At 35.1% G+C, this 25,380-nt stretch overlaps 1 protein-coding gene across 2 annotated transcripts in view; it reads left to right on the plus strand.

Moving 5' to 3' along the window:
- Positions 1-25,380, plus strand: part of LOC138715021 (chymotrypsin-like protease CTRL-1) — a 106,743-nt gene that overhangs the window by 27,079 nt on the left and 54,284 nt on the right. The gene's annotated exons all lie outside the window — the stretch shown is intronic.

Genomic DNA, 25,380 nt, shown 5'->3' on the forward strand with positions numbered 1-25,380 from the left:
ATGAAAAAAGAAAAACTGAAGTTGCGATTGTGACTAGTGTCCATGAAAAAAGAAAAATTGAAGATTGCGATTGTGACTAGTGTCCATGAAAAAAGAAAAACTGAAGATTTCGATTGTGACTAGTGTCCATGAACAAAGAAAAACTTAAGTTGCGATTGTGACTAGTGTCCATGAAAAAAGAAAGACTGAAGATTGTGATTGTGACTAGTGTCCATGAAAAAAGAAAAACTGAAGATTGCGATTATGACTAGTGTCCATGAAAAAAGAAAACTGAAGATCGCGATTGTGACTAGTGTCTATGAAAAAAGAAAAACTGAAGATTGCGATTATGACTAGTGTCCATGAAAAAAGAAAAACTGAAGATTGCGATTGTGACTAGTGTCCATGAAAAAAGAAAAAATGAAGATTGCTATTGTGACTAGTGTCCATGAAAAAAGAAAAACTGAAGATTTCGATTGTGACTAGTGTCCACGAAAAAAAAACTGAAGATTGCGATTGTGACTAGTGTCCATGAAAAAAGAAAAACTGAAGATCGTGATTGTCACTGATACTCATGAATATGAAAAACTGAGGATCGGGATTGTGGCAAGAAACCATAAAAATGAAAAACTGAAGATCGTAATAATTGTCATTAATAGCCTACTCATAAATACGAAAATCTGAGTTTCTCGATTGTGGCTAGTAATCATAAAAACGAAAAGTTGAAGATCGCGATTCTGTCTAGTGACCATGAAAATTAAAAACGTAAAATCGCAATAATTTCGACTAGCTTTCACGGACATAAATTTGAACATCGCGATTGAGACTAGACTATTTCCATGGAAATGAGAAATTTAACACCGAGGTTCGGAATATAGTACAGTAGTTTCCATGAAAATGACAAGTTTAATCTCGCGATTGGGACTGCTTTCTATGTTTGTGAGGCTGAAAATCTTGATTGTGACTCATTTTTATAGGCAGAAAATTTGAGATTGCGAATGAAGCTAGTTCCCATGTAAATTAAGAACAGATAATCATCGATTTAAATGGTTTCCATGGAAATGAAAAGCATAATATCATGTTTGGGACTGGTTTTCAGCGAATGAAACTGAAATTCACATGTGTAACTGGTAAATATAGACACAAAGTTGAAGAACGCTCTTTGGGTTCATTTCCACGGGATGAAGCGGGGCGATATGAGAGTCCGCGGAGAAAGTGCAGCAGCGAAAGTCGTGTGGATGTGTGCCACACGCGAGCGCCAACATGCTTGATTGTGTCTCACGTGGCATGCAGCACCTCATCAGTATATGTAGCATAAAAGTGTCGTTATACAATTGCTTTATACTGTGTTACGCCTCCTTATGTTTTAATGAACACTGCAAAAACAAAGACTACTTCAAGAAAGTCGAGAGTACATATTTATAAGTAATTAATTCTCCCTTTCATACTTTGATGATAGCCTGAAAGCGTGGAACCGACTAGTAAAACCAATTAATGAAAGCAATTCACATTGGCTGTATGCATTAATATCCTATTGTACACTGAAAACCAGGACCTCATTACAGAGTCAGAATCCAAATTACAGTGAAGTATCATACTCGCATACATTAAGTAAAATAACCCAGGACTGTAATTCTGAAGTATGTTTGGCTGTTTGTTAATGATCAGCTTCTTTGAACTCTTCATTTCCCCATCTTGCATTCAGTAGCATATAATTAGTTTTTTACTTCATAAAACTATTCTTCAATGGACAATATTTTTCCATCAGTAGACCATTTCATTGTAGATTACACGCTCTGCAGATGACTAGATCTGTATAGTTAATTCGTATAGCTGAGTGGCCAGACAATTCCTTTACTTATAGTCGATTAGTTGTAATTGTGATAATTAATGATAACGGTAGTAATAATAATAACTGTTGTTTTACTATTTTATTATTAGTAGGTATTATTTTCGTTTTGAAGATTCAAACTGTGCATAGTTATAGCACGAATGGCCGTACGGGCTCGTGCGAAGGATCTTGTGTACATGAGTTTGTATAATTTATTATGCATCAATAAATGCATTTATCTATCTATCTACTTATAGTCGTCTTCGGTGATCTTCCAGTTACCAACGAATCAGTAGGTCGAGGATTCAAACCCGGCCAAAAGGGATGGGGTTTTAAGGGGCAATAAAAATTGAAGAGTCCACTGCAAGAATGATGGATGTCACTTTTTTGTCGAAAATGAACCAAGACTGTCAATGCATAGCTTAAGACATATAGAATGTACATAGAGAGTTATATGGCATTAACACTGATAGTCATTGTCCAGTAATGATCGGAAAATCACAGTTAAGCTTTGAGCGCTAAGCATTTCAAACTTTCAATTGCTTCTCCTGCAAAATGTATTCCAGATAACATCCACCATTCTTGCAGTGGACTCTTCAATTCTTATTGGAGACGACCGGCAACAAAGTCTGAATTGAAGTTTGTTTGGTTGGTTGCTAATGCTGGCGTATTGGCATTCTTTAATTTACCATCTTTCTTCCCAGTATCATAACGACATATCTGTATCGGTTAAATGTTTACAGTTCTTGAGGTGTGTCATATTCATTATATCATTATCTTTACAAAGTAAACAATTAGGAGCACGAAAAATATTTATTTTATATGGATGAGCAGCAAAACAATCATATTTCGTATAGCCTATAATCGAAAAAGTGCGACAGTTTCCATTCATGGAAATTTTGGAATATTTTATGAAGTATCAAATAATGAAGATTTGGTTCAAAACATTACATTTTCCCAAGATTTAATCTTGTTTGTTATCAAGAGTATAGCAGTAGATACTAGTCCGAGTTCAGATAGAGCAGTGGTGGGCAAAATGAATGCAAACCAACCCGATAGGATTTAAATGGCAACTACATACTGTGAGAGGGGTTGCACTCTACAGTGCAGTGACGGATTTACAGACAGTTGCGCCACTACACTCCTACCTACCATAGTCCATTCACGTAATATTTAATTAATCATTTTTCAAAGCAATTTCTTCGAAATTGGAATTTATATCTGTGCATGCTATTTTCAGTTGCGCAAAGAGATGAGCATCGCTTAAGCTGGATTTGTGGCTGGACTTCATAAATTTCATTTTAGAAAACAGCCGTTCGCACTGGTAGGTTGATGAATACATACCGTCATTTCCCATAACTATGGCCCTGGAACACAACTATGGTCCACGATACAACCATTCAAAGATCATTGTAGAAGTAACATAGACCGTTCGTAGATAGCTGCAGTGACTTGAATTCAAACTACAGTACAGCAAGAATATAGATAAACGAGGTACTACGTTATGGAGTACAAAATTTGAATAGTTGTATCGTGGACAATAGTTTTGTTCCAGGACCATATTTATGGGAAATGACGGTACTCATTATTTTTAAGTAAACTGTCTAAGCAGTGGATATGTAGTACTGGACATCTTTTAAAAAATTTTAGCCCCCAGTAGACCTTCACATTCTACTTTCAAGAAGCCATCATTCTCCAAATCCAGTACGTCTAACTGCAATTCTGGGATAACATTTTCAATTTAAACATGAAAAGGAGTGGAAAAAATATTGAAATCTTTCTCCATCATTTGAAAATCACTGAATCTGTGTTCTTTGAACTCGTATAACAGGTTATCTATTTTAAGAATGTACATATTTAAGTTCGCGTCCTGAATACTTGTAACTAATCCTAAACATGAGAAATGAAAGAACCGCCTTTCTTGTAAGTGTGCCTCTCGATTCGTATGATTCTGCGAAAGACATTGTATCACTAATGAAGCTCCGAAGTACAGCAGTCCAGTATAATCCGCCACGTACACGCGCAGTATTTTCATGGAGTGGGGGAAGGGGAAGGTAGGGGGTAAGTTTGATGCTCTGACGTCACTGCTGCAATGCCGCAGGAATGCCCACCATTAAGATAGAGTATTAGTGAAGGCAATCAGAGATCCAATTGCAGTTCATGTAATAGCAGAAATAGCTAAATAAGATGAGAAAAACTGGTATAGACCCCGAAGTGCTAAAAATGCCAGAACAATATTAATATTCAAAGGCGGAGACGAGAATGATTTAAGAAAGTGGAGGCCGATCACTATCTGCTCTGTCGTTAGAAGAGTCATTAAGACCACCATCAGAAGGTAAAATAAAAGCTGAAAAGTAAGTGTCATACGTACGTTCATAGCAATAAAATAATTTTGTCTCTGATCAAGGCGTTCATGCAACATTTTCCGCCATTTCTCGCCCACGTAAAAATTTTGAGATAACAATGAACTTTTATCAGAGATTTAACTGACCGTGAAATTGTTTCACCATGGATCTACAGTTTCTCCGTCCTATGTACTGTCGGAAAAGAGAAACAAGTTTCAGACGCCAAGCTCTTGCCATTCAGTCTAGTCTTACATTATTCATGTTATACTTTCTTAATACCTTAATATTTCATCAAGTATCTTTTGTTCAATAGGTTTTGTTAAAGTTAATTTCATTGAAATAAATCGTAACTTATAGTGACTGATTTTTTCAATAATTGTTCCCCCTTTTAGCCGAAAGATCCACGTTCTCATTAATTTGTATGCAGCAGTGTGGCAGAACACATTGTATATCTATTTTCTTTTGTAGATTCTGTAGCTATTTAATATTCGAGATAGTTCAAACATTCTTCTGTTTTCAAGAGTACTAGCTACTATTACATGTAGATCCTATAGCTGACAATAATAGCTTTCTTGAAGAAACTAAAACAAACAGTGAAAAGTTACCTTAAGGGTTTAGGTACAGCTTACAGCAGTAAAATTTTGTAAATATTCAACTTTTTTCTCTCCATTGCTGTATCTTATACAATAATGAAAATTGGTACATTTAAAACATTGTCCTTCTGCTATACGAAAAAAATATTTTTACGATTTAAAAAAAATTGTTTACTTTTTTTTTTTTTTTTTTTTTCCCAAAATTCAGTTCACTGTGCAGTGATGAAGCGTTTCCCACATAACTCAAAAACTATCCAACTTTCTGTGATGAAATTTTTTTTATGTATTTATACATGTCATATCAACAATATAATGCAAGATCACTCCTCTACCATTGATAGACTGTCTGATAAAAAAAATTAATTCGTTTTTAAAAATAGTCAAATATCAGTATTTTCTTCTAACACAAATTAAAGAAAATATTATTTATTAAGAAATGCAGTTGAAAGAGTATGATATTGTAAACATGAGTTTTAGCAATAAAATAAAAGAGAGAGGACATGAAAAGGTTAACAAGTTTATGAGTTATGAGGGAAATGCTTCATCACTGCACAGTGGACTGCCACCACTTTTAATTTTGAAAAAAAAATATATATATATAAGTAATTTTTTTAAATCGTAAAAATATTTTTTTCATATAGCAGAAAGACAGTGTTTTACACATACCAATTTTCATTATTGTGCAAGTTACAGGAATGGAGGGAAAAAAATGTTGAGTATTTCTAAAAATTTTACTGCTGTAAGGTGTACCTAACCCTTTAAAACAGATGTGAAATTGCTGAAGGAAATCTAAAGTTATGACTTTTAATAAAAAAGTATCTTCAAAAATCGAAAATATTGTTATCGAGAACATAATATTCAAGTTAGAATTAGAATTAGCCCGTAGAATCCCTGTAGGGCAAGGGCCTCTTGGCAAGGTGGCTATTCTGGCATTCCCGCGTAGCCAGTTCGGGAAATATCCTCATTCTTTTGATGCTGCTATCAGTAGTCTCCACTCTCGGCGGTCCTTGGCTGTTGTCGTCCAGTTGGATCCAAAGTGAAGTTTCAGATCGTCCGCCCATCTTTTTTTCTGTCGACCTACGCTCCTTTGTCCGGTTCTTGGGTCCCAGGCTATTGTTTTGTACGCCCATCTGTTGTGGTCCATCCTCATGACGTGGCCCGCCCACTTCCACTTGATGTAGGTGGCTGATGTCGCTGCGTCTTTGATGCCTGTCATCTTCCTCAGGTCTTCGTTGCGGATTCTGTCATGGAGGCTGACGCCAAGAATCTTTCTCTCCAACTTTCTTTGGTATGTTCCTAACATTTTTCTTTCTCTGTCTGTTAGAGCCCAGGTTTGGGCCCCATATAAGTTAGTAGGAGAGGAAGGATGCATCTGTCCAATATATCTTTTTTCATTCTTATACTGTATTCTTGGCATGTGTGGATAAATCTCAGACTCCAGAATTTTGACCATGCTGCCGAAATGCGTCTCTGGACTTCTTTGCGGGTAGCACAAAAATATTCAAGTAACACATTTCAATTATTTAATGCCAATATCTCAGCTTCTGTACCAAATAATTATAAAGACTCTGAGAAACGAAATAAGAGAAGAAAGTCAATTACTATCTTATAAGACTGTAACGGAACCGTTCTCCTGCGCGGCAGCGAAGATAATGTAAGGAAGAAAGTAGCAAACAAGTGGCGGAAATGAAGTGCAGTCAAGAGATGTATCGGACGCGATCGTATGAAAAAGAAACAATAAGGAAAGAGCTAGGGATAGCATCAAGTTTAACCTGAATACATAATTATCAGAACCGATGGATTGCACATTCTCAAAGAATGGATGTAAATAAAATTATACATATATCTGCTATCTGCCATGCTTAATAGGCCACGAGAGTGAAGAGATCAAGGCACAAGAAAAATGAAATACTGTGTCGGAACAAGATAATAGGCCCAGGAGGTTCAGTTTGTTATTGTTGTTATTACCGTTATTATATTTTAATTATGAATAATTAAAGTACAGTCATAATTTATTAAACGAAGACTTGAATAACTAAACAAATCCTTAAAAAAACAGTCACTCCCCTGCCATCACATAAACATCCAAATAAGGACAGTATAGGTATTTACCAAACATTTTATCTGGTGTTAGTATTATTATAAGGAAGAGAAAGTAGGAATATTGGGAAGCAAGAAGAGAATCGTTTAAGAGTCGCTGAAAGCGGATCTGGCTCAGAATGTTGAAAGTCAGCTGGAGAGATAAAGTATAAAATACTGAGGTAATAACAACAGAACATTAATGAAGAAATTACAGAAAATAAAACTCATTGGTTATACAATCAGACATAACACATTCTTAGTTAATATAATGGCAGAGGTATATTCCAAAGAAAGAAAAGGAAAGACCGACAAGAAAAACATCACAGACATGCTAAGTAGAGTGAAGTGCAACAAATATGAAGGTTTTAAAAAAACAGTAGAGGAAATAGAATCATTGTTTAAGCGACAAGGAAAATACTTTAGAATTTATTATTATTATTATTATTATTATTATTATTATTATTATTATTATCATTATGGTGCAGGAGTTGGTGATTATTTATTCTGTCATCTTATGCGTCTGTGAGAAGCCTGACCTAACAAAGTGATATAAAATACATTAAACGTATTGTGAGGTAAGGTTTTCGGGAAACATAGTATGGTATACAAGCGGTTTGGGTATACTAAATTAAATTAGAATGGATAAAACTACAAATCAGGAACTGTACAATTCATAAATGGAGCCTATTAAAGTGTCTAAATTAACTCAAGACAATTCAAGTGGATTGATCGTATTACTAGGGTTCAAGAAAGGGGAGTAAATTAAACACGAAATAAAAAGAGTAGGCTATCTAACAGGAGAAGACGTAGGCATATCTCAGTTCAATCAGGAAATTCAGAAACCCCATATGTACACTAAACCAAATTTTTCAGAAGAAACGAAAATGTACAGTTGGGATTAGAATATTTATTTGCTATGTATACTTATGATGGGTAAGTATAAGAATACACACAAAACCCAGATATTCTAGGTCAAATAGTAACGAAGAAAATAAATATTATATTTTAGGCCCACTCACAATGAAAATTAAACATAACGTAAGCGTGAACTTAAGAATGTAAACGTTACGGTAAAGTCACATCATTCATGATGGGTACATAAACATAACCGCAAAGATACTTGTAACCATGGAAACATAACAACGACGCCATTTCCTCATATTTTGTTGTATACTTCAGCGCTCCACGATTGTGTACTGTTTGCAAATCACGTAAGCATAAGCATGAAAGTTTGGAGTTCGCAAACTTTCATGTTAACGTCTAACGGCAATGTTAATGTCACTGTTTATGTGAATCATTGTGAATGATCCCATTCGGTAACTTGGCCGCAAACTTCCTTGTTTATGTTACGGTTATGTTTAATCTTCATTGTGAATGGGCCTTTAATGTACACGTGGGGTTTCTGAAATTCTTGGGCACAATTAAAATACTTTTCAGATTAACTGGAGAATATTTCCTTCGTTGATGTTTTACACAATTACAATGTTACAACAGTCAACTTTCTTGGTCTTTTGTCACATATACAGGCCAATTTTATATGTTAAAACAGAACATATTTATATCATCTTCGTTTGCAAGATACGACTTGAATTTCTGTAGATCTACCATTTTCTTCCGGTTTATAGGGACATTCCCTTGGTGTGCAAAGGTTGTAGCCAATCTGGTAAATGCAGGGCTTTGAAAAAAAAGAACAGACTGCAGCCGCATTTCTTGACTTCACTCAAGCATTTGATCGAGTTTGGCATAAAGGTCTTCGGTACAAATTACACAAGTCCGGCGTACCAGACTACCTAAGCAACATAATGACTAGTTTCTTGTCAAATCTCACATTCTCAGTCAGAGTAGGTTGTACTCACTCCTCTGTTAGACCCATTAGTGCTGGCGTTCCACAAGGCTCTATCTTAGGTCCGATATTATTCAATGTATATACTTCGGACATTCCTGCAACACCAATTGCACAAATTGCTATGTATGCAGACGATACAGCTATTTATGCAACCCATCGCAACATTAACATAGCCTCAAATCACCTTCAGGAAGCCTTAAACATCATATGCCCTTGGATTGAAAATTGGCGCATCGCACTGAACTACAATAAATGCGAAGCAATGATATTTACTTTGTGTTGTCCTGCTAATCCTCCATGTATAAATCTTTCAACCAACGTGATACAGTGGAAACCAAAGGATGAAGCTGTAAAATATCTTGGAGTGCACTTAGATCGCCGTCTATCATGGAAACATCACATCAACAATAAACTTAAATTGGCCTACTCAAGACTCGCTAAATTATTTCCGCTCCTCAACAAGAAATCATCTCTAAAGCTACAAAATTGCATGCTACTTTACACATCTCTATTACGACCTCTACTGTTTTATGCCTGTCCTGTCTGGGAGGAGCTGCAATAAGTGAAATTAAACACATCCAGTCATTTCAAAACAAAGTCCTACGAATTTCACTCAATTCTCCTTGGTTTGTCCGTAACAGCCAACTACACAGAAAAACTGGTATTGACACAATCAAACAGTTTATTCATTCACAAGCTAAGAAGTTCTATAACAACCTAGAAAATGTTCCAGGCGCCACCCACTACTCTCTCGGAAGGAAGTCCACATTTCCCACCACAATCAAGAGCCGACTTCCAATGGACCTCATATTATAATCAAAATTTATCATCACACCAACCTATGTAAATAATTATTCATTAACAATTATTTTTGTTCATTGAGGAGCCCAATCTAGGCTGCCCTCAAGTCAGTGTCATATATTGTATTTATATTTTTAAAAATGATCTGTATAGCGCTAAATGCGCTTATCGATCAATGAATTGTTTAAAAAATCTGGTAAATGCAGAAACCCCACATGTATACAATATATGGAGTTTCTGCTTCAAGTGAGATATTTGCACACCTCACTACTGCACACTGGGAGTGGGCACATGTGTGCTTTCTGTTTGTAATGTCTACATCTGAAAAGCACGAAATCCATGTAATCTCGAATTTCATAAAACGTCGACATGTGGGGTTTCTGAATTCCCTGAATCAATTAAGAAAGGCAACAATTTAGACATTTCCGATATTAACCAGATAAATTATTGAAAAACAACTTGTAAAGAGATCCATATTTTGTACGCCATTGCAAACCCAGCAGACAAGAGTTTTCATAGCTTGGTTAATAATAATAATAATAATAATAATAATAATAATAATAATAATAATAATATTCGCATCTTATGGACTTGCGAACTAATCATATTCGCGATGTTGAGTAGATAATGTGACTTTATATTGTCATTTTAAATAAATTATTCTGAAGGGAGAAGGCGAAACCTAGCACCATCTCTCTCGAGAATTATTACACTAGTAGGTCTATCCAGTTAGGCGCATTCTTAACCCACATCAGCTTACTGCGCTAAGGTTCGCTGAGTATCCAGGTTTCGAGCAGACAATCCTATTCGTTCCTACATCGCTTCCTCCAGCCGGCGATCTGGAAATGCTATAAAATGATAATGGACTGGACGGAATGATATCAATGTTTAACGTGAAGAAACGGGAGAGCTTTGAGGAAAATCCCAAATGCGACTTTGTATCACTACGGATTTTTTCAATTAAAAACCCCAGGTATAACCTGAACTCTAGTTCGGACCGCCTGCGTGGCAGCCTGATGGTGTAGACCAGCGGTCATCAGAACACTGCACGCTCGGGCTAGCGTTTCTTACCCGCGGACAAGACACAGCCCTAGCGTGTAATCGTCGCTGCTGGCGGGTATGCTGTCTCTGTATCCCTTGTGCACGACGGAGCAGAGTTCCTTACCCTCCATGCACTCTACCCATTTCAACTAGTGCTGGCGGTCATTGATAGTCTATAGATATAGATAGACCATGTAGCAACCGCAGGAATTAAGTAAGAAATTCAAGACTGAAGAATGGTCTTTGACAAATAAGCTTATATCTGTACTATCTGTCGTGAATAAGGTTGCCATATTTTTGGCACGGTATATCACTGTTAACTTATTCTCATAGCATTATCAATAACATCATCATCATCATCACCACCACCACCACCACCAACAATAACAACAAACATATTATCGTCATAAACTTTACCGGGTAGGTCCATCAGCTTGCTCAGAATTTACGAAGTTCAGATCGATTTGAATTAGTCTCAGCAATGTTTCTTCGGGCTCAAACATTCCGTTTTCTTCTTGGCTTAGGGCAGCGGTTCTCAAACTGTGGGGCGCGCCCCCACCGTAGCTTGGGCGAGTGGGGGAGTCCAATAAATGAACAAGACAAGAACTTTTTTTTAATTTTTTTTTCTGGAGTAATTAATTTTTTTTCTACAAAATATGTAATTTTTCAATAAGTTTCATAACAGACAAATTGTTGCATAATCCACAGTTTAGAGTAATCAATTTTTTCCTACAGAATAATATGTAATTTTTCAATAAGTTTCATAACTAGAGACGAGAGTTTCATGCACTATAAAATCCCAAAATATACATGCATTCATGCACTATCAAACTATGGAACGTGCACGATCAACCGAAAAATACATTAAAATATGCGCTTTCATTTTTGTTACAATTTTCTTATTTCACTTCACTTTTTTTCTGCACAGTTAACAACTAACAACATTTCTAAATTGGTTTCTTTGAGGTTCCTGCACTTGTCAGTCAATATGTTTTGTAGGCAAAAAATGACCCTTCTACATCGCAAGAAATTATGGGTGCAAACTTGAATGAACCGTTTTCTGTTACTTAGTTTTTTTTTTCTTTTCCTTTTTCAATCCTGATTCCTGAAGGTAAAATGAGAGTCATAAAAATCGAGAAACTCGGGTGTCCACTCAAAACCATTAAAACATGCATTTAAACTAAATATAATGTATATTATATGCATTATTATGCTAAAAATTGCTTAAATATCCATTATGCATGTTTTCATCCCCAAAAAGACCAAAACATGCAAATATGCACGGAAAAAGTACACATATTTGGAACCGGAAAGTAATGAAATAGATAAGTACTAAGTTTGAGCTATGTCCTATGTTCCTATAAAACATGTATTTTCATGGAATTTTCGTTTCTATTCATAGCGGACAAATTGTTGCACAATCCACAGTTTGGAAGATAGATTGGGTTTGCAGTAAAAACTTCACTTTTCACAGGCATTTGGTCCCTGTATAAACATCAGAGGGTTTCACATAAGTATAAGGACAGGAGTGAAACATCACTTATTATAGAGAGTGTCCTTAAACTTTTGGTAGAGGCTATACAAGATTTAAAATCTGTGAACTTTTTGTCCCAAATTCTCTTATTCAATTTTAACTGAAATTGTGTGTTAAATTTGAAAAAACCCTTTATGTGGGTAAAATCATTACTCCAGCCCGACAGGTGGTCTGGGAAGCGTTCGTAAATCCGATGCTGAAGACGCGTCACCGTGTCTTAGCCCTGGCAAAGCCAGAACCCATCCCCAGACTTGCACGTGTACCTCTACCTGATAAAATTCAGAGCCCGGAACTCCGACTCTCTTAGAATTCATAGCAGCATCGGAGATCCGTACTACGTCAAGGGCTTCAAACCAGACTGCTTTTACTATTGCGGATGTTAGATGAAACGAGGAAGAGGTGCAGTGTGTTGGTGAAGTAAAATAGGGAAACGGAAGTATCCGGAGTAAAAAAACTGCAACATTGAATTCGGGCCGTCTAGATGACAGACGAGCGCGCTGTGCTATGTTTGTACGAGTGAAGTGATTTCTTCAGACGCGTGGACTGTTGGATGTCGATATCACGTTACTTTCTCCGAGTTATCTCTACTTGACGCAATACAGACGAAATTGTGGCATCCGTCCGCCTTGAGCAAACCTAGTGAATTTACAGCATGGCAGAGATAACGTAGATATTCAGCGAATTGTCCAATCATGGAACTACCCACCATTACTCCGGCAAACGCGCGATATAATGGCCATTGTTGTCACTTTCTCCGCACTTGAGCAACTCACCTTAGCAAACAGTTTCGCTTGGTAGTGGAGAAAGTTTCTTTACCGAAAAATTATATTTTAAGTAAACACGTTTCAACTAACAAGGAATAGAAGAATCTGGTACGAAAAATGTAATGTTTCTTTGTTAAACTGCCCTTTTATACATGATTCTGGCTTTACAAATGTTCTACCTGTCTTATAAATCCATACATTCTTGTGTCTGTCTGGTTTGAAAATTCTTCTATGCTAATATATACATCCTTTCCTTCGTTCTACATCTATCTGTCTGTCATTCCATCTGCTATTACGTACAGGTAGCTTGCATGAAATATTTTCTGCTTGTCTGTTTGTTCATATTTCATTTCAATGTAAAGTGTTCTTATAGTGTAATTCTGATTAAAACAACAGTATACCATAAAACATAGTACATTTATTGTAAACAAATTTATACGCAATATTTTCTTACACTTGAGTAATTATCATCATCATTATGTAGCATTTATTGAGTTGCCTTCTTCTTGGCTCACTGCGACCTCAAGTCAGAAAATCACTAAATTATAGGCTTAATTACTTTTTTTTTCATTCATTCGGATATTAATCTTTCAGTAATATTGACATTTTATTTCTTAACATGCGTTTTCAAATCCCACTTTATACTAAATGTATTATATTTAAATTGGAATTGCTTTCAATTATTCTGCAATCTCTTAATTTATTTTATGCTCTACCATGCCGAAATGTAGTAATTATACACCTCGTAGTAGCCCTTTAATGCACCCCATTAAAGTACACCTATTCATTAAAGTTTAAGTGTTCAGCCAATGACAAGTTACCTTTGTACCGTTATAAAACCGCAAGTATCGATTATTCTCGGATATGCAATCGAAAGACAATTAGCGGAAAGTCACGGAGGCTGGAAATCCAATACTGTCGCAGAAGGTTATGTTCTGTTACTATAATAATTAGCGTTAATTGTAAATAATATTCAAATAAATTCAATTTGTCATCTCGTTTTTCAATTCTAAATCAATTTCCAGGTTATATCAGACCAATGTTCATCTTATTCTCTATCAAGGTCAATGACATTCGGCCTCGGAAAAAATCAATACTTTCGCGTCTGCGCACATCTCACAATTCAGGTCAGTTCGCACATAACCATAACATGACCTAATTTTGAATAATTTCAAGTTAGAAATATGGTCGAGCATAAAAAGTCGTATGAAACTTGCCTATAATGGTAATTAAGACGCTCGTATGAAAATTATGAAACTCGCTTGCGCTCGTTTCATAAACGAACATGCTTGCGTCTTAATTACTACCATTATAGGCTCTTTGCATAATGTACTATAATGACTACTTTAACTCTGTGCTCGTTGCTATATTACCGTAGCATTTTGCTAAGCATCAAATTCAAATGATAGTCACATAAAAATGGAAGAGGTTGCAAGTTTGTTCCTCTCTGTAGCTGATTTCGTAAGCATTTTCTATTACCCGACAGAAGAATTTTCTTCCAACAATATACGGTACTCTGTAGGGAACATTTTTGTCAGACCAGTAGCTCAGTTGTAGTGAAATAATTCATGTCATGTGAAGTCAATGGATTTCTAATCTCATTCGGGTCTATTATTTCTTTTTAAAAGTTCCTAAACCTTTCCTTGAATGTAGAAGGTATTTCGTCATCTAACCCTTGCTAAAAAATAAAATAAAAACATGTATTTTGCAGTACAAAAGCCAGTTCAATATAGATCTAACAGAGCCGGGTGGTATTTAAGCAAGTATGGGCATTCTTTCCAGAGAAACTATAGGTCTATATTTTGATATATCAAAAGAAAGCTTCAAATCTCAAGAAAACACGTGTTCTCACTTCGGCTACATACATCATCCCTTTCAAAAGTTATAACAGGAAAAATGTAATGTTGCTCTAGCCGCGGCCAAATTCCGGGTATGCGACCACCTGAACAATACTGTGTAGTATTCTCTGTCGGGTTAAACAAATATGTCATTTTTGCTGTCGCCTTTATTCTTGATGCATAATTTGCTTTCATGATTCAGTTTCCCTTCAATTGAAGACCTTGATTGACTATCATCTCGAGTCCATTGAAATCATGTAAAAGGTCAAATTCGGTTAATTTTTGACTTGGGTTTTTTTTTCCAATTCATGTTTTTAATTTGAAATTATTAAATACAGTTAAGGTAACTGCAATTTTTGACGTAGATTATTGTAAATGTTTTCCTAACACGCAGTATGGCCACTCGTTGCAGGAGCAGAATGGCAGAATTTCACCACTCCTTTGACTTGTAATCATGAGTTCTGCAATACTGAAGGGATAACAAACACGTACTATACCTACACTTCAAGCGAATCATAGAAAAAAAATTTGTTGTGAGCTGGGAGTAATTTCGGAATGTCGCTTTACATGAAAAGATATTATATTGCATGCTTTTCATCAATTATTTATCATAGACCCATACTCTCCATTTGTAAACGAAAACATAAAATATAACTTTCAAACCAAAACAACAGCAGTAGGCCTATTGTTCCCGAAATTGGGTGACATATTCTACCCGCACTTGCCGATGCATTCGTGATACAACGCAGAATTTTTGTAGTTTCTTTTAATTATTTTTTTAATTTGCTCTTCAGTATGTCTGTTATAAACATATGTGTAATTTTCATTAATAATAGATCTTAATTTTCATTTCTTAGCACAGTAAATTAAGTCCTCTAAATATCTAGTGAAACTTGTTCAAATAATTCGGTTCCCAAAATAATTGTACACCTGCATATGCATCGACTTCTTTTAGATGTTGGGGGACGGGGTAAGACTCCGCAGAAAAGTTCGAGAAACCTTTAACAGCTCTTTCTAAACAATCTTCCTTAGGCCTGCATATTTTGCAGAACATAACATTATCTTATTTTTTCATATAATAGGACGCACTCATGGAAATTGTTGAACCCAAGGTGGTTGAAAACTACGGCCTTTATGCACTAATTTTTCCCTTTCACTATTTTCTCAACCTTCGTTGATCCTTGCAGCGACGATGAACATGAGCTATTAATTTTATTGCCGTTACTACAACCAAATTTATCTATAGTAATGTCACAAGAGGTCTGAGATTTATTTGGAAAATCTCAGACCTCGAGTGACATTTATTAGGACTATTTTGTGAATAAAATAAAATGTAAATAATATATCCCTTAACTTCGCTAACAAAATGTTAATAATTTTATATTTATGAATACTTAACCTATTTAGACATTGCGACGTCGAAATAGATAAATAACGATTACCGCAATAAAGAAATTGAATGTTATTCAGTAATGCCAATTGAGGAAAGCAAAATGCATGTTAATTACATGTACTGCGCTTTTATCTTGTTATAACAGAAATACGTTTTTATTATCTGCTGAAATCATAATTTAATTTAAACATTTTATAGTATAATTTCAAATAACCTGATTAATACATTAATAATTAAATCAACAATTGTTATGAAGGAGTGTCATTTTCTTTAGATACAATGGACATGGAATTAGGAGTTGAAGATGTAGATGTGAAAATAGGATTTCGCACTTTATTTAGTACAATGGATTTATGCTCATCGGTTTACGTGGAAACAGTTGGTGACACTGACTAAACAAAAGAATGACCATGCAATAAATTGAAATTGATAAATCGAGCTGCAGAAATTATCGCGATATGTGATTGTGATTCGTTGGAATTCAAAATTTCATTATACTTCATTGGCCGAAAATGGAATGACGACATATAAACGAAATAGTCATTATGTTTTGTTCATTGCAGTTTTATTTTCAGCAGTCTTCTTTATTACAAATGTACCTATTTTGAACAGTTACATGGCAAACACTGATCACTTAATAAGCACATTCCCGTAACGACGATCATCAGAAGAAAGGATAACTGAAACTTAACTTTGAATAATAAGTTATTTATAAATTTCGTAATAAATTTAACTGTATATGAAAAAATTTTGAACATTAATAATAACTTATTAACTTATATTAGGTAAAAATACAGTCAAATACACTGTTAATGTCGTATTATTTCCCCTTCGTAATACCTATAACCGTTACTATTCGATCGTTATAGTTCGTACATTTAAACTGAATTGAAAAATTTGGACGACAGACAAAGAAGGGGAGTCACCTTTGCATCATGTGTGGTGATTCACTTATCTCAAGTGTGGCAGGAACGAAATGGTGGAGGCATTTTGAGTTGCGTCACTAACATGTTCGTTGCTGCAGATGATCATCTTCATGGATTTGAAACAACCACTTTTGGCTTATGTCCTAGTTCATCTTTCAGGTAAATTAATATATTTTTTTAATCTCTCTTCGAATTATTTGGAGGGACAAGGCATCTACATTAATTTCATTAGGAGGACGAAACCCCTCCCTGCTGTATAAGTTAAGGGGGCAAGAAATGCCTTGTCCCCCCCCCCAAAATTAGCGACTATGAACATGTTATCCATGCTCTGGAATCATAATCCATGGAGAGGAAACCTCAAACGGGCTCCATCTTGACAGGAAAAACAAAGTAACATTTCACTTATTTGTAAGTCTGGCAAAGAAAATTCGGATTTATCTCATGATGCAATGCTCCACTTTACTATTGTACTTATTTATATATATTTTTTTTAAGATTCTGAGGATGATACTATTACAGATAACTTAACAAATTTCGTGGATCAGCACAAAGCCATTATTATACTGTCTCAACTTAATGCAAATATCGCGTGACTACAGTAGGATACATTTTGTTTTGGAGATTTCAATGCTGAGTCAGAACACTAACCATCTATTTTATTTATTTTCTTTCCTTCATTCTCTTTTTACTTGGACTGGATTCTTGCTGAACAATTGGTATCTGCTTCTTGTCATCTGACGCAAAGGTTGTCACTTCAATATTTCTTCCAGCTTCTGCAATCAGTCGTCCAGTATATAATCTGTCTTCTGCAATTCCTGCCATCCTGTTCTTTTCAGTCATTCCTTCTGTTTGAAAATACTTGTTTATTTTTCCTGTGCTCATTCATCTGACTTAGCTTCTTTTTGTGTAAGATTTCTCTTGCTATTCTGCACTCAATCTTCAACTCATGTTTTCCAGCAGTCATATTTTCAATCTGCTATGTATATCACTTCGATATTATTTTTCTATTTTATCAATGACTATGTTGACTTAAATCCCTAGATATTTCCTTCAGTATTTGGTTGATTTTTTCTATTACTTGTAGTTCCACTTTCACTTCTATTTCACAATAGTTTGACCGTTCTGTATTCAAATATTTAAACCAGTCGTCATCTATTGATACATGGAAACAAACAAGTGAGCAACGATAGAGCAATGCTAACACGTCAAACTTTTCCTTGATAGTTATTCCCGAGTATTTACAGGAAGTTGACATTCGCATATTCTCCGTTAAACAACAGAACAACGTGCTACTTGCTTTAACGACCAAAATCATCACTAATATTTATATGCTGTTCTTATTTTCCAATACAAGCTCACGTCTTCTTCTTTGAATGGGAATATAAATGCTGGAATACAACATGAACTCGATATTTCTTGGGATTTCAATGGAGATATCAATGCTGGAATACAACACGAACTCGATATTTCTTGCTATTTCAATGCTGAGTGAGCACGCTAACTCTGGCCATCGGTATGGTTTGAGGTTAGCAAGCAGGGCTCTGAGGCTGCACTAAATCGTTGGTTCGAATTCCGCTTGGACTGATTATCTTGTTAGGTTTTTAGACGTTTCCTTGGATCATCTAGGTCAGAAATTCTGTGGATTTTGGACAACCGCGTAGTTTATACTGTAACGTTAAATAATCAATTTTAGGAAAGAGCATCAACTTGGTGAAAATGAGTTCATGACTTTCAGTGAGTGCCAATGCAAGCTGAACTCATAGTGCACTGTGGTGGGTGTTTGGAAAGTAAGCTTCACGCCGTTGGCCACTCATCCTTGTAAATTACTGAATAACCTACATAAGATAATCACAATTCTACACGTTGATACAAAACAAGTATATCCAACGAAGTCGACAACAGATGACATGAACTTGAAGCATAATCTTTACCCGTTCCATGAAGTTTCAGGACTTCACTCTCATTGCATTTTGATGAAGTTTTTTTTATTATTTTCGCAACTGTTTTGAAATTTAATCTCTTTAACATAATTCTGGATTTCGTTACTTTGTATTGGAACTTAATTTTTCACACAAAACTTTAAGTTTCGTAATCATGTATTGAAGTGTAATTTTCGTCACAAGATTCTTAGTTTAATAACCTATGTTGAAATTTAATTTTTCATACAACATTTTCGCTGTAGTAACCGTGTCTTGAAGTTTAATGCGTCACAAAACTTCGAGTTTAGTAGCCATGTGTTTAAGTTCAATTTCTTAGACAAAATTTTGTGTTTAGTAGCTGTGTGTTCAAGTTAAATTTCTCATGCAAAATTGTGAGTTTGGTAACCGTGTGCTATAGTTTAATGCTTACCACAAATCATAGTTTGGTAACAATGTAATGAAGTTTAATTCATCATATAAAACTTTGAGTTTGGTAACCGTGTGTTAAAGTTGAATGCCTATCACAAATAAGAGTGTTTAGTAACAGTGTAAAGAAATTTAATTTCTCATACAACATTTTGAGTTCAGTAACCATGTGTTAAAGTTTATTTTATGTAACAAAACTTTGCAATTTATTTATTTTTTTAATTTCCTTCAGAAAACTGAGTTTAATAGCTGTATGTTGAAGTTCAATTTCTTTAACAACGTTCTGAGTTCAGAAACTATGTGTTGAAGCTTAGCTATCATAACAACATTTTTAATTCAGCAATAGTGAATTTGAAACTGAATTCTCAAAGAAAACTTTGAAGTTAGCAATTATGTGAAGTTTAATGTTTTAAGTAATAAGGTTTTGTGTTAAAAAAAACTCTGTTTAAACTTTAATTTCTGTAATAAAATTTGGGTTCTACAACCGTGTGTTGTAGTTTAAATCAGAAAACGTTGAGTTTAACAACAGTGCATTGAAGTCAACACTCTCTCTGACGAAAGTCAGTAACCGTGTATTGAAATTTATTCCCTTTGATTAAGAATTTAAATCAAGTAGATTAAATTAATTTCGTTTCAAAAAATATCACTTCCGTAAATAAAAATTTAATTAAAATTCTATGTTTTTATTTAATTAAATTTCAACATTTTTAAACTTCCTTATGTTTATTATGGAATTATCATTTTCATTTTTCCCATAGGCTATTTCTATCATTCGTGTATAATTGGAATAAATAATGCTAGATGACCATGGTCAAATTTTAAAATTCTTTCTTTCTTTCTTTCTTTCTTAGTCAGTTCAATAACCCCCTTTTCCGTCTTACATGCCACTGCCAGTAGGGGAGAGAGAATCACTAAATCACACACTAGATATCTCACAAGGTCCACACCTGTGGAGTAACGGTCAGCGCTTCTGGCCGTGAAACCAGGTGGCCCGGGTTCGATTCCCGGTCGGGGCAAGTTACCTAGTTGAGGTTTTTTCCGGGGTTTTCCCTCAACCCAATACGAGCAAATGCTGGGTAACTTTCGGTGTTGGACCCCGGACTCATTTCACCGGCATTATCACCTTCATATCATCCAGACGCTAAATAACCTCAGATGTTGATACAGCGTCGTAAAATAACCCAATAAAAAAAATATATCTCACAAGTGCGGGCTTCCCTAGCCATGAGATTAGCATGGATCAGGGCCACCGCAGAGACATTACAGAACAATCAAAATACAATGGATAAACTCCCAGTCCCATGAACGGAAGACACTTCTTCCAGTGCCAACGCCGGTATTTGAACCTTGGACGAATTTTTAAATACATATTTTCATTCTTTCTTTACAAATGCAGCAGGCCGTGACAGCGAATGAAGTACGAGATGACGTAAATAAATCGAATAACTTATCCAGTTATATTATAGATTATCTTTATTTTACTGATTATCTATTTATTTATTTATTTTTATTTACTTTTTTATCCTTCGAATAGGTGGAAAAATTCAAATATCTTGAAGCAACAGTAACAAATATAAATGACACTCGGGAGGAAATTGAACGCAGAATCAATATGGGAAATGCCTGTTATTATTCGGTTGAGAAGCTTTTGTCATCCAGTCTGCTGTCAAAAAATCTGAAAGTTACAATTTATAAAACAGTTATATTACCGGTTGTTATGTATGGCTGTGAAACTTGGACTCTCACTTCGAGAGAGGAACAGAGATTAAGGGCCTTTGAGAATAAGGTTCTTAGGAAAATATTTGGGGTTAAGAGGGATGAAGTTACAGGAGAATGGAGAAAGTTACACAACGCAGAACTGCACGCATTGTATTCTTCGCCTGGCATAATTAGGAACATTAAATCCAGACGTTTGAGATGGGCAGGGCACGTAGCACGTATGGGCGAATCTAGAAATGCATATAAAGTGTTAGTTTGGAGGTCAGAGGGATAAAGACCTTTGGGGAGGCCGAGACGTAGATGTGAGGATAATATTAAAATGGATTTGAGGGAGGTGGGAAAGAACTTGCTAATTTCTTAGATAATCCTATAATATGGTAATAGGGGAAAATAAATATATTATAAGTTCACAGGGCTAACGGCTTCGAAGCTGGGTATCTGGCTCTAATGAAGTGCACTGGTAGCAACTTTAAAATATAGGGACATGAGATAGTTACTCTGCCAGCCATCAATAAATTCACTTCAATGAAATTCCCCAATTTAAAAAAAAAAATAAAATAAAATAAAAAAGAATTTAAATTCGAACACAAGGTTGCAAAATTCAACCTCGCTCACGAAGTTTCTCATTTCTCAATTCCGTTTTGAAATTCAATTTAATGACATTTGATTTTAACTTCGCATCCGCAGGCTGAAATTTAGCATCTCTGACAAAATTGCGTTCCGCAGCCGTACTTTGAAATTTAATGTGTAATGTATTGGAACAACTCATTTATTCCGATCTCAGTATAGCGTCGCTCAAGACATTAGCTGGATCAGTTGTGACTGAATATTTCGAAGTAACTGGATATGTGTAATGTCAAACCAAAGGAAATTAATCGGATTCAAAAGAAGTTGCATTATCAGTTGAAATCTTTGAATATTTGTAGAGGGTGTAAGAACGGCGTAAACCTGGGCCTTTAGACAAAGCCAAAGATCGGCAATCAATATTAGCTATGCATAAATAGTGGAACACCTTAGAAGTGTGGTCATAATGAAGAGAGATCACCAATTAAGGTAAGACAATGTATGAAAAATTAAAAAAAAATGCATGAAATCAGATCGTCATGCTTTAGTTCCTAACTATCATAATTTTTGGAAATTGTTTGTGTTAAATAAGGGAACTTTTGGATATTGAATTAACCCAAATTATCGCCATCTACGGAATGGCAACCTATAATTTTTTTTAAATTTTAAAGTTTCTTTTTGATGATTGTTACATAATTGTACATTGGTGCACTTTATTAATTTTCTACGGCTCTGATACATTGAAATTTGAGCCACTTCTTGGTCGAAGGACACAAGTAAAACCACGCAACGTCTCTTCAATGTGTCCGTTATTTTTGTACTAGGGCTCAAATGAATATTCGTCATTAAAAAAATAACTGTTTTCTATCTAGAAAAATGAACACAAATAATATATTTTTAGATATTTTAAAATAAATATAATTAAGGTTATCATATACACGTATTAACGTAAGTACCTTGAAAATTTCATAACCATGAACTAAATGGTTTCTAAAAAGGAAAGAGTATCAATACAATAAAAAAGTAACTATCGGGGAGAAAGAAATCGAAATTAATTTCTAACTCACACTGCAGTTAATAAAAAATATACTATCTTAATTACTCATGAAATTAAAAATACGAATGATTTAAGACATTTTAAAAGCTATATCAAAAGAATTTTAACAAACCTCTGTCCCTACAATTTAAATAAAAATACGTGTAGGTTTACATTGGTCCTAATTTATTGTATTTTTATCTATTTCAATTATTTGTTTCTCTCTTTTTGACAAGTCCTTTGGTTTTAACTCTTTTATGGACAAATAAAAATGAAAAAAAGAAAAATGAAAAAATTAAGTAACCAAACGTTTTCTTAAGCACAGAGAATTTGAAAAGCTACTATCATTAGGACTAAATCTGTTGTAATCCGATTTCAGACAATTAATTTGTAACTTTTCATACTCCGTAACAGCCATCTTACCAGGTGGCCCGGGTTCGATTCCCGGTTGGGGCAAGTTACCTCGTTGAGGTTTTTCCGGGGTTTTCCCTCAAGCCAATATAAGCAAATGCTGGTAACTTTTGGTGGTGGACCCCGGACGCATTTCACCGGCATTATCATCTTCATCTCATTCAGACGCTAAATAACCTAAGATGTTGATAAAGCGTCATAAAATAACCAACTAAAAAAACGTCTTTCTTTACGACACTCCATAACAAACACAAGCCAAGGGACACGTGCTGTCCCTATGGGAGGGAGATAAATTTTCAGTCTGCTGTCGGCAGTTCAATCTAGGTTTACTGAATCTATGCTTAGAAACGCTACCGGTTCAACCATGTCTTCTGTTTATTTTTTTCTTGGTAATTTTGAAAGCTGTTTCTTACTATTCTGCTTACATTCCATATTCATTTTGTTTCTTATTCATTTAGACAAGAACTAAAACTCTTTTCATTATTCTATCATTTATTAATTGCTCTGTAGACAGTCCGAAAGTGCTCTGTTTTCATGCTTCTCTTCTTGGTGCATTTTTGCTGCAATGTTTTCATTGTCTTATAAAAAGCTCAAAGGTCTAGTCTTCTGTAACATCGTGTTCTTCTTTCCTACGTATTTTTAAAGGCTATGACCGTTACGCCTGTTGTTTCTATACAGAAAATATGTAAGTTGTGATCGATGTCCTTTTTGATGGGCTGCTACGTTAATATGTATTATGCCTGCTTGATATTTGTAACTGCGATGCATGAGATTGGACAGTCCTAGGAGAAAACTATTGTTATTAAGAGCGTCTGTGATGCAGCGAAAGCTCCAACTTCTTCACGCTCCGAGGGCTGGCGACAGATCGCAACTGGCGTTCCGCGGACCAACTTGATGTAAACACAAAACAAACTTTTGGTGCTGAACAGAATCACATTTCAATCAAGATTAGATTCTTAAGTGCTTTCGTGACAGTTTCTAGCAGTCAGCTCTCATGCTAGATTCCTATCGTGACGATCTACTATCAAGTTATTTCTGAGTGGAACTCGACCTAGTCTTCTTCAACGTTTCGTCAGAAATAATTAATATATTCATATTTATTGGAATCTTGTTTCATCTTTACGCCTATTATATTTATGAAGTGATAGTTTTCAAATAATATTTAATTAAGGCATTCTGTTTTCAACACTCGGTATCCTTCTAACTTTCATTTTTTGTAAAAGTAGAATATTCTATTAAATTTGAATTAACATAACCATAAATGAAGTTTCGAAGCTGAAGGCTAGAAAATAGACCTTCTTTCACATTATAACAAAATTGTTTTCGCTTACGTCTTTCAGGCCATCTTTCTTTTATTTATATATTTTTTAAATATCTTCAATGTTCCCTCCTATATCCAATGCATGACACAGAGGAAAATAATTCAACAATCTTCCACTTCACGAATACATTGTATCTATTATACAGTGGACTCTCCTAAGTTCGACTGAACAGAATTAAAAGTTCTGTCCAATAAGGGTAGTGGGTGTGGCAGGTGAAATGAATACAAATTCTTATTGGTTATCCATCAACGAATACAGTACTGTACTTGCATTTCCTGCCCGCCCCGAGACTTGGGTATGCGCTTCTACTACCACAGTGGGTTTCGACAGTTTCGCCTCACAAACGGCACAATTTTCAAATAGAAAAAAAAAAGAGTTCATTAATTAAAAATCAGTGATCAATATGGATGTCCTAATCAATAAACTATTCTGTTTTCCTTTAACAAAAGTATCACTACAAGACACAGAACCAATTTCCATTCAAATGGCAAACCCATTTCTTAGTGCCCGTATAGGGGCGTGTCTAATTCTCCTACGTAAGCAGTCGAACTATACGATGTCGAACTTGATTTCTGTCGAACTTAAGAGTTTCCACTGTACTTATTTCTGCTGTTTATCATCTTTTCACATTTTGTTTTTAGTTTTATGTACAATTGCTTTAAGTGCAAAGACATTTCGGTATTGTTGTTAATAACCTTCATTGGATTCCTGCAACCTATATGTTAGTCCGCGAATCACTATGCCATTTATTGTCATATTTGTAGAAACCATATGCATTCAGTAGGGACAGAGATCTCGCGAAACATTTTCTGTATCTTTTTTTCCTTTATAAAAATGAAAACGAATAAGGCATTTACTTTGTTAAATAACTAGATTTATAGTTATTTTGTGATAGAGGAGACCACTAAATCGCCGATCACGAGTTTTAACCTGGGACTTCTCGAATGATAGCCCTGTGTTTTACCACTGAGTCACCTAACTCAGTTTTTTATACCTTTATGAAATCTACA

The sequence above is a fragment of the Periplaneta americana genome, chromosome 15 (genome assembly GCF_040183065.1).
Source record: "Periplaneta americana isolate PAMFEO1 chromosome 15, P.americana_PAMFEO1_priV1, whole genome shotgun sequence".
In the NCBI taxonomy this organism is placed as follows: Eukaryota; Metazoa; Arthropoda; class Insecta; order Blattodea; family Blattidae; genus Periplaneta; species Periplaneta americana.